General features: G+C 38.5%; 1 long non-coding RNA gene across 1 annotated transcript in view; it reads left to right on the top strand.

Moving 5' to 3' along the window:
* The window catches only part of LOC135313180 (uncharacterized), a 60,353-nt gene that overhangs the window by 12,587 nt on the left and 32,841 nt on the right, over positions 1–14,925 (top strand). Inside the window, exons 4-11 of the long non-coding RNA XR_010372806.1 lie at positions 5,567–5,703; positions 8,120–8,329; positions 9,079–9,156; positions 10,162–10,250; positions 10,817–10,952; positions 11,738–11,836; positions 13,189–13,266; positions 13,734–13,844. This is a non-coding gene — a long non-coding RNA (uncharacterized LOC135313180). The remainder of the gene's footprint in view (positions 1–5,566; positions 5,704–8,119; positions 8,330–9,078; positions 9,157–10,161; positions 10,251–10,816; positions 10,953–11,737; positions 11,837–13,188; positions 13,267–13,733; positions 13,845–14,925) is intronic.

The raw sequence follows: 14,925 nt of genomic DNA on the forward strand, positions 1-14,925 counted from the left end.
CTCTCGTGTTTTCAAATTGTTTTCATAGCAAAAGACCAAAATCCAACCAACTAACAAAAAGTTGAATTTATTGTAACAGGTCTGAACACGCAGACTCTGATACTGGTGGGACATACACTGTGGGTGGGATTCAGTTGTCTAAGCATTAAGCCCTATTATGCTCTGGAAGATGCCCTGGGGTAACTCACTTGGGCCTGCATTTGCCCAGAAGGGCACGAGGTGCTGTCTGTCTCATTTGTCAGCCTCATGGAGACATTTTCACATGCCCCGAGGCAGCTGAAATGCCCTTGGAGACCTATGTTTACACAACTGAATCTCACCCGCAGTGAGGCACTGTGCTCTGTGCAAAGGTTGAGAGGAAGTTTCCTAATGAAGTTTTTTTTTTTTTTTGACAGAAAATTGGGGTTTTATTCTTTTGTGTGGTATGTACTTTTCCTGTGGGCAGAATTCCCAATGAAAGCTTGGTTGTTCAGCACATGAAAGCTTGGCTGTTCAGCTCATGGCACGCAGGCACCCTGCCAGATGGGGAAGAGACGTTATCCAACCAGTTTCGCAGCAGCAGCAGGTTATGCCAGTGACTCCCGTGCTCTGTTGTACGTTATCGGCACTTATGAAGCCTTGCATTTATAATGGAATAATATGCTGTTTGGAGGGTGCTTTCCACTGGTTTTAAATCCTACTTTTTGCCAGGAAAAAAACAAACAAACAAACAAAAAAAACCAACCAAAATAGGAACAATTAGCAGAATAACAAGCAATAGCAGGAACGCTCGTCTTCCTAGCATAACCCTAAATTGTTGTAATATGGGTCCATCTGGAAATTGAATAGTTGTGTCTTGTTTTCTTAGTGATATTGGAGCAAATAATGAGAAGGTAAAGAAGACTTGAATGTTTTAAAACAAAAGAGAATATATTCCTGGAAGAATACGGAACAAATTGCTGTTCTGGCCCCTTCTTTTTGTTCTCTGCCTTGGCTTGTGCTGTCTTTGTGGAGAGTGCATAAGGATTTATTTAGAAATGCAGCCCTCATTCCTGTGATCATCTCCACACGGGGGCAGAGGTCTGTCTGTCTATCATTTTTGCTGGGTGGGGCTATTAGTTTGAAAAGATCTGGGTAACAGACAGCTTATATGTTTCTGATATTTCTTAATGTGGTTATGGTGGCTTGTACTTCCCTCCTGTCACTGAGGAGGGGATTTTCAAAAGTGCTCTGTTGGCCTGAGTCTGTTCCTATTAGAGGCATCAGGGAGACTCTCCTGAGTGTAATGGAAGTTGACAGTGGACAATAATAATCAGTCTTTTTTAAAAAACCTCGTTCATAACGTTGTAGACAGCAGGTAGAGTAGTTGAAATTAAATACTTGGTATACAGGCAGCCTGTCAGTAGCTTCTAAGAAAATAGGTATGCCTGAATTCTGCACTGAGAAATGTAGGTACTGGTGTGTGCTGGCCAAAAGTCTCGATTGGCAATTTTTGTTGCTGGGCAAGAATGGAGGGAAAAGGGAAACCAAGGGTAGAATATATGCTGTGAACATAGATGCTTATGTCAAAAACAAACAAACAAACCAACCACCCCAGATGAAAATTACTCTTGGGTTTGTTACTTACCTATAGGTATTATTGATTTTAGTATTCTTTTGTCATTATCCTGTTATACTCCCCCCTTCTTTTGCTATGATTTATTCCACAGTATGCTTAAGCAGTGAATGCATGATTGAAAAGTATTGGTATAATATATATCAATAAAGGATGCTGGTGGGGGTAGTCCATCTAAGTAAACTAGAACAGGTAAAGTACAGAAAAGCTTGGAAAGAATTTTTTGTGTTTCGTCATGTCATAGTAACTATGACATTGATTGTAGCTATTCTGATTGCCTGAAGATCACACTAGCAATATTTTACCTCTAGCATAAAATGTAATATGGACATAATACGCATAAGCAGTGCCTGTCCCCAAGGAGAATTTAAAAGGAGTGAAGGTAGACATCCTTGAAGCACTCATGGTTTTTGCTGAAAGGGACAGGATTTATATCCATCTGTTATATCACTGCACTTTATATAGTTATGTCAAGCCTTTTGGATGTTGTTAATCCCAAGCAGATTTTTTTCTGAGAACTGCTACAAGCTGTTACAAGGGTTGTTCAATACTATCAAATGCTGTTCTGGCAACCTGTGATAGGACAGTTGAAGAATATTCAGATGCTCAGGCATCAGGCATTACCCATATTATTCCTTGAACATCGATTTTTAGCACCCGATTTATGAAACCCATTTGACCTTCCTGTACGTTTGTTGAAATCTGGTAGTGCTGTCTGACAGCCATGAGTTTTTGCTACCTTTTGAAATTTAGTTAGGAAAGCTATTAGCTGGAAATCCCTGATATGGTTTCCTGTTTTATTTATTTTGGAATTAATGTGATCAGATGAGTTTTCAAATTGGCTTGGACAGTGCCAATACTGAAGTATTTCTCCTACAGCTATTCTAGTATCATCAGTAGTTGTCACTAATCATTCCTCTTTAACACAATATTACATTCTAGCTATCTGCTTTTTTTTCTAGCCTCTCTACATACATAATATATATCTCAGCTGTTTCATTCATGTTATTTTTTAGGAAAATGGGATATTTATCAGTCTATATTGGTAGATTTCCTACCAAAAGGATAGGGGGAGGTGTTTTGCTTTTTTCAGCATTAAGCCTACAGATGTTTTTATTAATCAAGTTACTCTTCCAGGAACACTTTTTGTCTTTATCTTCTGCCTTCAAAGGGAGGGAGAAGTGATGCTGAATTTCAGTTTTGCTCAGTCACATTTATCATGTAAAAAGTTTCTGTACTTGATTGGAAGTTGCTGTGACAAATGTGAATAAAAGAGGGAGAGATAATTACTACTTTGCAATAATGCAAAATGTAATTGCAGAGTCAGTGCTACTGGCTAAGTAAGCCAGAAGAGAGCCAAAAAATGTGCTAATGCTGCAGAGTTTTGTTCTGGATGCCAAAATTGAACTTGATCTTCCCCATTGGTATTCTAGTATAGTATTCTAATCCTGTCTCATTTCAGAGAGAACTGTGGCATTTTGATTTAATTTTGATAGACAATCTACATTTCCCTAAGCTAAGCAGGGTTTCTGGAGAAGGATGCAAGGTCCTTGTTAGAGGATGTTGTTCGCAAGTCCCAAGCTGGCCCTTTGCTTGCAAAAGGGAACAAGGCATACTCTGGCACCTATGTCTTTTTTTCATTAGGCTTTATGGCAGTAAAATATTACCTCTGTCAGGAGAAAAAAAAAAAAAAATTCCACATCTGACCACCTCTAGCCCCAGCTATAGGTCGGTCCTTGCTTAGGTTTACTAAGTCTGTTGTATCTGACTGAAGCCTGGAGCTGTTTAATGCAAAAGCTGTCAGGATTATCTTCACCATAGCGTGGCTAAACTGGGAAGTGGAGAGCTGGTTCATCGCCTGTGTCCTGGATGGCTTGCTCTGGGAGTCCCTGGAGTCCCTGCTGGGACTTAAATCTTGCTTTGGTGACGTCTCTGTTAGCAGTGGTGGCAGTCTCTGGGAATCGCTCAAAAGGGCTGTTTCTTCCCTGTGATTAACAGCATTAAAGTGAATTAAGTACTAAAACAGAGTTCAGCAGGGAAACACACACCTTTTAAAAATGAACAGAATATTCACTTATTATTGATACTGATCCACTGTGAGAACTCTTACGAAAAATTAGAAGAAATTATAGCTTGGACCATTGCAACTCATGGCTCTTGTGATGAGCTGTGGGCATAGAGCATCTCTGGGGTGGGATTGTTGTGACAGGTGTGACTTGCAAGGCAACATAGTGACCCGCATTTGGGAAAAGAGATTTTTGTATTCTTTGACCCTGAACCAATTTACACGCTTACAGGGACTGCAGACCTACTTGTGCTGACAACAGATGGCTCAGAATATTCTCACAGGAGTGTGTGAAGTAAAAAGGGAGATGGGTAATAGCGTTCATGATACTGGCCCTGAAGTCCAGAGTTGTTAAAGGCTGTGAAGTGATGTAAAGAAAATAGCTGACCACAATGGATGTGTAGCAATAACGAGGTGAAACTGCGTTGCCCTTTTCACAGAACTGATAGTGTTTTAAATATTCCACTCTAAGTCATTTGCTTGGGAGTAAATGAAGTCAGAAAGTCCTTAGGTGCCTGGTAAAAATGTGGTTAATTCAACTACTTAGCTGAGGTTGAAGAAGCTGTGCAAATCCAAGGACTGTCTTGTGCTTCATTTGTTTACGTTTAAAAGTTTATGCTTCTTCCCATTTGGTTTGGTCATTTTGTTGAATATATGCAACAAAGAAATAAGAACTGTGTGCAATTGGAAGCATTTCCAGATGGGTTCTGCATTACAAGTGGGAATATACTCTGTGGGATTTGTGAGAAGGGATATATGCCAATATACAGAAATAAAGAGTATACTTATGGCTTGAAAGTACATTTAGCATAGGCATTCATAGTAAATCCCCAGAATACACCTGAAGGAGTGGAATGTGCTCTGGAAGTGATGCTTCATCATCATCACATATCATTTTTCATCACAAATAAAATTTTCAAGGAGGCAGGAAATGTGGAGTGACAGTACACTAAGGAATGCCTTGCCACCTCTCAAGCCACATGGCAAAATTTATGCTGGGGAAATGATCTGGTTTGCTTCTAATCTTATATATGTGGAGCTGGGAAACACATACAAAGGGTATTACAGAACACAGCATCAAAAGAAAACCCTGATGTGTTGGCTCTGCAAGCTTCCTCTAGGGGATTTTACAGAAAGCATAGCTTCATATCTCATTGCACATGTCTAAATAAATATTAAAGGCAAGCATTTTGCATAAGATGTACTATGGTACAAGAGCAGGATTATTGATTTATTTGCCCCTGGCAAAAGCGTTTCATGGACGTAGTCATCATGTCTAATTATTTGTTATAGTATCTTGACTTTTTTGAGTGTTGTGTATCCAACAGTATTTACACAGAAGCTCATTTGTGAGAGGCTTTAACATTTTTGTAGAGGTTGAAGTTGGTATGTGTTTAACAAACATGCAAGTTATTTTGGAAAATGACGGCAAGATAGATCAAAACTGGCTGTAAACTGCTGCTGAATTCACAACAGGGAGTTGGGCTTACATCGGTTTTAATACTTCAGATTCCTCCCCAATCCGTTTCTTTCCCCTGTAGCAATTTCCAGCAAAAACACATCTTATTTCCCCTTGCTGAGACAGACCTAAGCATTCCCTTTCTTTGAGAACATCCAAATTCCCTTAGGCAGACACCCAGGAATGTGTAATTAAAAAAAAAAAAAAGACAGTAGGGGAGAGAAAGAAAAATAAGATAGCTGTGAGGGTAATCCGGCATTCATAATCAGTTCCAGAAATAGAAGCAAATATAAAGTGTCTTCTGAGTGTAAAAACTTAGTCAGTAGGTAGGTATTTGCACTCAATAGATATTTGCATATGTTCATATTTGATAGGTAAACATTTGATTTGCACCTCATATATGCATGCTACTAAAAGACGGATATTTTTCCATCTTGTTTTGCAACAGATACTGCTCTGTGGAGATGGAAAATGGATAAATGTCTGATTCTCTCATCAGAAAGCGATTTCTTGGATATTTTCTGCTCCCTCAAGAAAAAATGAAGCATTTTTGTTCCTGCCTTGAACATCCTGTGAAAGGAAAAGGTAATGTTTCTAGGGTGTGTAAGTTCTCATTTTGGTATAGAAAATGCTGGGAGTTATTTCCATCCTGCCAGCAAGTCCCAGAACTGCCCTTAAATGTTTTCAGAAATTAACCTCATGGCCCATCCTCCTGTGTTTCCCTCTGGAGGTCAAACGGTTTTTAGGTAGGGAAGAAGAGCTGCCAGATTCATAGCTGTGCAGAACATAGCTGTGCATGTGTGTGCAGAACTCTTCAAACAGTGCACCCAGGGTGTGCCAGGGTTGGTTCAAGATGGACTGAAAATAGTTCATACCATTCTGGTGAGGATTGCCAACCTGGGCAAACATCTGATGTTATCCTGGTGGGGATGCAGCTGGTCACTGATCATAATGTGGCCTAATTTTCAAGGTCAGTTGATCAAATCCAAAAATCTTGTAGAATGAACATCAGCTAGAAGTGTTTCTGTTGGTGTTTTTTCATCCCATTATTTGTGCTTTCTAGTACTGGTCTATGCAGCAGATAAAGGGCTTAACAAGCAATGGAGACACCTGCCATTAAAAGTTTTGGTATTGATCTCCTGTAAATTAATATTTTAATATAGCTAATTCATTTATAAACAAGGGAGTATCCACAGAAGCAAGAAGTAGGGAAAACTTTAAAATAGCAAGATTGCCAGAGAGCTAACGAGGCTTTTCCTCAGTCTTGTTTGCCTGCTCAGGTTTTGAGGGAGGGTTGCTTTTTTCATGAGTTCATCTGTGACCTGGAAGAGCCATGGTGACAAAGATTCTAAGATGATCATCCACAGAGTCATTGAAACCCCAGGGCCATATTTGTTCTGTCTCTAACAAAGGCCAAAATATTGGTTTATAACATAGTCCTTGCCATGAATTTAGTGTTTCCTTTCTTTAAAACCATCAGTTTAGGTCATACTGCCCTTGTGTTCCTTCAAAAGTCTTTATAACTGAAACCCTTCCAGAAGGCAAAAAATTAAATTTCCTGCCTGAGAAGTACTGACGGATAAAATCTGCCTTGCTTCCTGTTTATACTCAAAAATCCTACTGTTGGATAGAATATGCCAAGTGCGCTTTAGTTGGTAATATTTGCATCATGAACTGTTAAATGAAAGTTTTAATTCATCAGCCTTTGATGAATTCTTTTGGTGATATATATCTTTTTTTTAGAAATGGCTTTGTATATCAAATTAAAAAGAAAAGTTGCTGTGACAATGAGAAATGTACACGCAATACCTCTGTAAGCAGTTCAGATTTATGGTAACTCCAGGCGTACTCCTGTTGCCTGGTCATTCCTTGTGCTGTGTTGTTCCTTGTCTGGTAAGAAGAGCAAACTTTCTGAGAATCTAAACCATTGCCCCTGTATTAAAGCCCTGCCCAAACTAGACACATTGCAATGACTTTGTAATTAGTGGCAAACCTGAGAGTTCTTGACTGTCACTTGGTGCTGGAAGCGTAATTCTTGGATGTGTACCTAATTGCTCCATTGTGTGAGACACGTGTTGTGAAGGTGATGTTCTCCTTGTAGCAAGTTTTCAGCTTGAAATGATATGGCAGAAGTGGAGGTGTGAAGTAGTGTCACAAAATGGGTCAAAAAATGATTAAAAGATTCAGTTACTGAACCTGATGTAGGCTTGCACAAAAAGTGATTTTTTTGGTTTTTTCCTAAAGCTGAAAAACTTGCAGGTTTTTCTAAAAATATTCCTTTAGTTGTGATTTTGTGAAGCAGATATGTAAAGCAGATAAATTAATACTCAGAACAATTAGCGAACATAATGCTTCAGCAGGCACAACCGTGGGAGAAAGAGACAGTGATATGGCAGTGATATACCTGAAATATGGTAGGTGCAGTTATTTTCATGTTTGGTAGTTATTAACATTTCTGAAGTGGCCAAAGCAACTGACTTGGCTCTAATGTAATGTAGTCTTTGAAATGATAGTGTTTTTCTAACGTTGTTGTTTGGTGATGAATATTTGCACATTTTCTTGGACTTGTTCCAGTAATTTACAAGGAGATGCTTTGTAGACTCTGCAAAACCCCAGAAAATTTCTTGGCTGGGTTTACTCAGACAAACTGAAATAAACCTTCAGTTCAAAGATATGATACATGCTATTCCTATTTTGAACACTGTACCTTCATCACATGTGACCTTGTTGTTTGATGATTTGGCACAATGCCACAGCATAATTCGATGAACCTCTGAAAATCGTGATTCTTTCATGTGGAAAACAATAAAAAGCATATGGTATCAATTATACTTCACCATTTCCCTGAGAATTCAAGCACCAGAAATAAAAAACACTGTCTGAAGACTTTGAATTTCCATTAACCGGAAACAGTTGGTATAAATTATTTTTACTGAAACTGCTCTACCAGTCCTGGGTAATAAAAGAAAAAAATAACACTGGCATTTGATTGACTTCATAGGTGCAAAATATGTCATGCTCAGAGGGAGCATAAAATTCTGGGTCGGGCAGTGGAATCATTTTATTGAATACCATATTTGTCATGGAAAAGCTTGGAAGAATGGTTTTTCTGTTACCTTAATTCCTACTGCATCTCTGCTGAGCATGGTGATTTGCGTGATCAAGTATACTGGATAATGAATATGATGAGTAGCTACAGTAAAAGTAGGAGGTAAGAAGGGAGGCTTCTAGAACAATAAGACTTCTGGTGGAAATCGAAGCTGAGTTATTCAAAGAAACAGTTTTACTAGAAATGTATTTCTAAAGGGTTTTAGAAATTTCAGAGCCTTACTCTCCTACCTTTCTGGTGCCTTACTCTCCCAGTGAGCACTTTTATTATAAGTGACCTTAAGGAAGACAGCTACTAATCAAAGAGGGGGCTTGGTTTCTTTCATCTTTATTTTGAGATAGAATTAGTCTGCAGAATCTAGAGTAGTTCTGATGCGGCAACATCTTCAGTCAATTGCAGTCAAACTCATATTACACTGCATTTGTCTTAACGCCCAACATTTATCTTTATTGCTTACTGCCACATCTGGTAAATAGCATTTTTTCCATAGTTTCTGTAATAAGAACAACTCTATAAAAGTCGTAGTGTTTACTCAAATAGAAACTTAAACTGAGCTGATAGTAGCTCTCTGATAGAAACTTCAACACAATGCATCTGGAATCATTACGGTAAAGCAACAAGCAAGTCAATAAACTGTTTGTTAACCAGAAACTAAAATAGGAAAGCAAGTTAACTTCTGTACTTCTAAATTTTGTACATAAGAAAGAGACTGTTATCCATGTTAAATATGACTTAAATGAGTAGGATTGCTTGTGTAATTAAATACCACCCAGCATTAGGAGTTTATGTGCCTATAAAATTACAGTGTAGGTTTATTAGGCAATACTTATTACTTTCTGTTTTTATTCTAGAACTGGAATAGCATGAAACAGAACAGAAATTGGCCTTGAAACTTGGTATAAGTCTCACTGACTGGGTTATCAGAGGAGGTAAGTCAGTGTGCAAGAATGGCTGGCATTCAGAAACAGGAACAGAATTGCAAAATTGTGGAAACAGCAATGGAGAGAAAGGAGACAACATTACACTGACGCTTTTTGTCTGTGGGTAGAGTCTGCCTGGTGACTGATACCTGTAAAAGTGAGAAATTTGCTGTAGATTAAAAATAAATTAAAAAAAAAGGCAGGTGGGGGTGATGAAAAGAAGCCAATAAATCCCTGAAAACTCCATATGGGCCTCTGTGGGCTTCTGTTAGCATTTGTTGACAAGCAAGACTCCCATCTGCATGTCTTTTGTACTGCAGTTAGGACCACTGCTGTGTTAAATATGCTATATTCTAAAGCTGTGATGAGTGGCAGTAGCACTGAGAAATAAAAGTGGACAAAAGAACTGTGTCCAATGCATTTAGGATAAAAGGTTATATTAAATATGTCTTCGTTTTTGCAGAGGGTTGTGTAGGAGCCTTGGGCACATGAGAAGAAAGAAATCCTATCTAGGAGTTCAATAAGGACTCATTGAATGGCATGCTACCAAAATCCTTTAAAAACAGCTGGTTTTCAAGCTGCTGCTCATATCAGTTTGAGAGAGTAGCCATTTTCCTGTGTGCTGGTAAAATACTGTGCAGGTGGCAGTAATGTAGCCTTTTTATTATTTTTTTTTGGTTCAGGCAGAGCTACAAAGGTCCTTTGGTTTAGGGTCTCTGTGCACAACCCTTTACTGATATATGATCTCGTGAGCCCAACTGCATAATCCTGGAAGCTAGTATTGGTGGTAGGAGCCTGGATCTCTTCCTCAAAGCTCAAGGTCTGTCAGCCCATGTCCTGTTGTTGACCCTTGACGCTACCTGAAAGTCTGGTCCATTATCTGGGGTGTGATATTGCTGAGGACTGCCCAAATGCACCAGTTTTGCCTGGTGTCACTTCCAGTAGCCTGTGATTTGAATGGTGACAAACAAAGCACCTTCTCGCTGATTCTTTCTGCAGCTTATTCCCTTTTAGGCTATGAAGATGTCAGACCTTGGCAAAATGGGACTTCTAGGACTGTGCCCATAGCATGATGTCCTTCTTTTAGTTCTGGCTACTTGAAGGTGGGTGCATAGTTGCTCCCAACATTTACACCTGAAGCAAATTCCAAAAATACCCGTCTGAATTATGATCCTGAGGGTCCTTATACTTGCCTGCTTGCCAAGCAATTATTTCTGGACATTCCCAAGAACAGAAGGGGCATGGGTGACTCACCTGAGAGCAGTCCTGCTCCATACTGTCCCTTACTTGGGTCAGTTAACCCCCAGGCCCACCTGGGTCACCAGGCAGGGGAATTGCCCTAAAGTGCTTTCACTTAACTGGGTAATCATCAAGGTCTGAAAAGCCTCCATCTTCCCTCTTGTGAGAGATGAGTGGCAGTAGTCTGATGGGAAATAGTGTGTTTTCTCTTTGAGTTATTTGGTGATGAAAAAATTTCATAAAATTAACTGTAAATTACACCTATTTTCTGCAAATAGTTTTAGCTTCAGTACTGATAGCCCAATATACAAATGTTTTCACCAAAATTGCCAAATGTAGTGTTATTAAGACACTCATATGTATTTGGAAAACATTAGGATTTCTTTTTATGAAATAGCATCTGATAGTTAAACTGCCATATTTTTTCCAGGCTTCTTTCATTAGAGAGACTGATGACTATTACTACAAATATCCCACAGAGCATTCAGTTATGCTGGAAGGAGGGTGAAAACGACATGCCAGAAGCTATGCAAGAGAGATGATGCACATTATTCTAATTTTATGAGGTTGTAGATCTTGGGAAAAGGAGAGATTTACAATGCCACTCCCTACGATAGTTAGGACAGTGTGTGTCTGATTTATGTATATGTAGTGGGAAGATGGGGTAATTTACTGAAAATATCACAGAAAACAGAATCTCTGAATAAAAATGATCTGCAGAATCTGTGTTTTCTCAAGATACCTTGCAAAACTCCACATCTTCTACACTAGTTGTGAGGTAAAAGTTTATTCTTCGAATTGAAAAATATATTTCTGTGCTTCAGTAGTGAGCCACTGTTTCCTCTTTTGTTTACAGAGATTTAAAGGTAGTTAAAAATATATGTTGTGTTCAGAGAAAATCACTCTTGGTAAGCCAGCAATATATTTTGTAAATCTTGCCTTCTGAATGAGAACAGAAACTAGGTAGTGTTTCTTTACTACAGACTAAGCATTGGTGTGATTCAGCAGGTCAGTTAAGCATGTGCTTGCTGGTAGTTCGTAAATGCCATTGAAATAACTTTTTTTAAAAGAAGAAAATCTGCTTTTTCTGTGGAGGAATTACTATTTTGATGACTCGGGAGCAGGGGACAGTGGCAGGCTTATATACTGGGTTGACTTGAAGTCAGGGACCACTGTATGTATGCAGATCTTGAGGTACAGTTTAAGGCAAGTTATTTTTCAAAATGTTTGAGACCAGATCTTGTAATTTTTTTCCCTTCACTTACAACTCAAGATTCAGTCTTCAGATGACCATGTGGGCAGCGAAATACTTCAAGTCATTCAAATTAAGTATATTTTTTGTGTTCTTCAGGTTGCTTTCTTTGATAATTTGCTTAGCGCTTGTTCCATGAGCACATAGGGAAAGCAAGCCTTCATTAAGAAAAAATGCAGTTTCTAGGGGAAATTACAGGTAAAATTTGGCTGGTTTCAAGAGAAAGTACAGGGACAGTAAATTAATACTTCTTATTCTCATAACTGTTAATTAACATGTCAGGCTGTGTAGGATTGATGAGTCTGTCTCATCTGGGAATGTTTTCAAGGGAAAAACAGGTCTTAAGGTTGTTCTTTTTCCTCAAGTCTTCTCCGTTTTCTCCAGCAAATTTTGGATTTGACTCTGATCTCCCTTCCAGTTGTTGTAGACAAGGGAAACTCCACCAGTGTTAAATAGTATTATTTTGTTTTAATACAGGATTCAGTCAGAAAAGTAAAAATGGCACCATTGTGTGTCTCATATTTCCCATTGTTTGTATTCAGAGTAAATATCAGGAGTGCAGGTCTGGTTTTGGCTTCTCTCTATGCAGCATTAATGGACTGTTTATTAATTCAGACTTCCTAACAAATGTGAGAACTGGCTTCACTGCCTGATCCATAGTTCATTGATATCCGTGGTGGGATTGCCGCTAATAGCAGTGACCTTTTGCCCCTCATAATTATTGCTAATCTAATAGCCTGGGCTTAAAGTGTGGAAGTAACTAACAATCTGGGTTCATGCAAGGGTGTTTGGTGTTTTTTGTTTGGTTTCCCCCCCCCCCACCCCCGCAACAAGACAGAAAAAACCCGAACATCATGAAGTTTTTGTTTCTTGGCTAGCAACAAGAGAGCAGAGGAGTAAAAAAACTGTGTGTATGGGTATCTATATATAATTATGAAAGCACAGCACCTGAAGAGTATGTTATTTCTAAAAGTAATTTAGTTTGTATGCTAATACCTTTTCAGTGTACTGTTTATCTTCTAAAGCAAAAATCTGTAGCTGGCAGATAACAGGTTATAATAGTGTACTTTTAAATCTGGGTAGGGTAGTCTAATTACAGTTAAGCAGAAACAGTAAATGTGGCTTTGCAAGTTCATTTTCTTACATGCTTCTCGAAAGAAAGAAAGCATCAGTAAATATCTCTTAGATATCTGATGTGATACTGTCAAGTTTTAAAGGATTTTTTTAATGGTTCTCTAATGGTGTTACTTTTTATTCCTACTAACCAGATAAAATCTTATGGCTGCTGTTACCTACATATTTATTATTTATTTTCAGTTAAGTGTTCTACTCCTAATATTTTTAACAGAGAAGGAAATATACTTTGTGAAAAACTAGCTCCCTTGAAATACATTTAAATCATACAGACATACTGTTTTATCCATATGTACATGCCAGTCTGGCCACTGGCATAAGTTACCTTGTGTATATAATGCGTTTATCTGATGACCATAGCAAATTTCCTTCTTTACTGTGAACAGCCCTGAGCTTATCTCTTTCTCTGTCACCAGATGTGGTCATCTACTGGGGAGTGAAAAACTTGAACTAAGTGGACTCTACAGATAATATTTTTATGATGATGTGCTTGTGTAAGTATAATTCCGCACTGTTTCTTGAGGCTTTTCTTCTCTTCCTCTAATCTCAACATTTCCCTTCAAATTTGTGCTTCTATAAAGATATTGCTGGCCTATGCCAGAAAGAGAAAGAGATCTGTGCATCTGGTCATCTTCCTGGTAGTGCACAGACAATATTACCAGGTATTCAAGACAGACCTGGGACTCTCAAACTCATATATTGAGATTGCAACTGAAGACCGACTTTTTTTTTTCAGTGACCTTTCTGTTTACAAAATGACAGACGCAGCATATTATTTGGAAATATAACCATGACAAATGCACATGTACTCTGTATTTCAGTATGGCAGAGAAAGAGCTTGTCTTCTCCAAGCCTCAGCAGTCCAGCTCTTCTCACAATGATGTGAATAAGGAAAGCCAGCAGTTAGAAATGTTTTACAGAAAGCAAACGAGTAGTTATCAAGAAGAAGTTTTTGTTACAGGATCCCGTATCAGCCGTGCACACAAAAATGAGGCCTTCCGTACTACTTGGAACACGATATATACACCACCTGCTTGCAGCTCTGGGTGTGAAGCAAGGACACCAAGAACTGGTAAGTACCCATTCTGCTGCTTGTACCAAATTACATACAAGCTTTTTGCTGCCTGGTGGTTTATTTTCTTCCCCTTTCTTTCTGAGTAAGTTTCTTCTAATGGTTGCAGGCAGCAGACCCCTTTTCTAAGCTTGTATTCTTGTGTGTCCTGAGACATCGAGAGGAAATATTTGGGGTGGGGGAGTGAACTGAAGAGAAATAGGAATGCTGTTGCAAGTAGGATGAGGATATTCCATGTGACTTTTTTGAGAGAGAGAAAATACTAAGAAGGGAGGGACCTGGGGGGTCGTCAGTGCTGTACGAATGTGCACTTGTGGAAGAGAAGGAAAAGGCAGCTCCCATTGAATAGTCTCATCAAAATAAGTCTGTCTCATTTCTTTATTTTATGTATGGTCAAAAGTATATTTGGACAGCTTGAGTTAAATTCTGTGTTTTAGCTGTACAGCTAAATCCTTGTACTATGAATTGGCACCACTGCACTGAAATCAAGAAAGCTTCACTGATTTATATCAGCTGTTGTATATTCTTAACTAGAAAAAAGTATCATGTGATGTATGTTGTAGATGTCCAGATCCAAAAATTTTCAACTCAATTCTTTAGCTAGCCTGTTTGGGTGACTGAAAAGTATATCAGAAAAAAACATATAATTAATTAAAATGAATATAGCATGTAGAGTATATAGTATAGTATATAGTATATAGCATATATAGTATTTCTAATGAGGATTACTGTGGTACAGCATACGCCCAAAGAATGCTTGTTTCATATATATGTTCTAAACATTATAATATTTAGTATAGCTCCTGTTTTGAGGAAGGATTATTTATGCCTAATCTTGCACAGAGCAGAGAAACCACAGGATATGTAGAAAAAAGTGGCATTAAAACTGAGGATATATACTGTGTCTAACGATGGTGCTAATGGTACACGAAGATGCAAACTGCTAGAAATGAGTTCACAGCTTTATAGGATTTACTCAACACGACAAAAACATCACACCAAATTGATTGATTGATGCATGCCAAAGCTTGCACAGGGGCAGACCTTGAATTACCTGCCACAGCACTGTTTTGGCCAGAAT

This window comes from Phalacrocorax carbo, chromosome 4, assembly GCF_963921805.1.
Source record: "Phalacrocorax carbo chromosome 4, bPhaCar2.1, whole genome shotgun sequence".
In the NCBI taxonomy this organism is placed as follows: domain Eukaryota; kingdom Metazoa; phylum Chordata; class Aves; order Suliformes; family Phalacrocoracidae; genus Phalacrocorax; species Phalacrocorax carbo.